Source organism: Emiliania huxleyi (genome assembly GCF_000372725.1).
Source record: "Emiliania huxleyi CCMP1516 unplaced genomic scaffold EMIHUscaffold_92, whole genome shotgun sequence".
Classification (NCBI taxonomy): domain Eukaryota; phylum Haptophyta; order Isochrysidales; family Noelaerhabdaceae; genus Emiliania; species Emiliania huxleyi.
Window position 1 is genome coordinate 512099 of NW_005195149.1, and position 1373 is coordinate 513471.

The following is a 1373-nucleotide window of genomic DNA, read 5'->3' on the forward strand; positions in this document are numbered from 1 at the left end:
GGGGGGGGGGGGGGGCTTGCGTCCTCCAGGTTGGCGGGCGCAGGCGTCGGCACGTGCCGTGGCCCCGGCTGCGGGTCCCGCGCCGGCGCTGGGACGGCTGGCCTCCCTGGCACCGCCTGCGAGCTGCGCTGCGCATTGCGCACATCCGCGCGTGCGACGAGAGCTCGCCCGCCTTCCGATGAGCGGAGGAGCCCGGCGAGGCCCCACCCACGCAGCAGCCGCAGGGTCTGTTCGCCTCCCTCGGAGCCGCCCAGCGAGTCCTCAAGAGCCTGCGAGGCGGCGTCTGGCTGCTCCGCAACCGATGCCTAGCGTCAGAATGCACGGTCGGGCAGTGTGGGACCGGGTCCGTGTCGTGTGTGCACTCGTGTGCCAGACGCACCAAAGCGCGCGTCGAAGGAGTCGAACTCGTCGGCGCAGCGTGCGTGAGCACGCGCTGCCGCTTGACGGACGCCTCCTCGTCTGCCGAGAGAGGCGGGCAGTGCCCCTCCTCGGCGAGACCCGCGGCTTCCATCTCATCAGCAGCTACAGCATCGGCGGCGGCGGCGTCAGGAGGAGTGGGCTCGTCGAACGTCAGCAAAAGGCCAAGGGCCTCGTCCAGCTGCTGTTCGGTGGGACGGAGCGGCGTGCACGTAGTACCGACTGCCCGCGCAAGAGCAATACTCAGCGCCGCCATCCGCGCCTCGTTGGGCTTGGCGATCTCCGTCTCGGCCGCGGGGTCGGCGACCTTCGACCTTTGCCGCTGTCGTCTCTGCCTGTTTGCATCCACCACAGCTTTGTGCCGCCGCTCCGGATCCTTGCGCGAAAACGGAAGGTTGCTCTGCTCAACAGGAGGGACCCGTCCAAGGGCGACGCTCAGAGCAACGAGGGAGTTCGCGAAGTCGTCCCCGGTCGGGTCCTCGTCGTCGAGCGGACATTCGCTCATGTCTCGGGCGGGCACGATCGCCGTGCAATGCCCGACGCCGCGAGATTGAGAAGCAGGGCTGGCGGAGCTGCTCGCAGGTGCCGTCGCATTGTGGCGTGTCCGGTGTGGCGATGCCCGAAGCGCATCCGCACAACCCGGACGGCTCGCCGCTGGATCCATGCCTCGGGGGGGTGTGTGCCGAGTATCGAGCCGAGAAGTGACGAAACCGCGCGAAGCGCGGTGGATATCGGCTGCGCGGCGCGGGGGGGCGGGCCTTGCCCTTGACAGACGGAAGTTGCAACGAAACGTGACGTTTTTTTCTTCTTTCACAGGGCGTCGAGGTCGAATTCGACCTCCTCGAGTGCTGTGTCTGGTTTTTCGATCGATATGCGTAAACACACATCAACGTAATCCACTCGCGCGCGCACATGCACCATCGCGCGGCCTGCTCGAGGCGGACAGCATGCCCCCC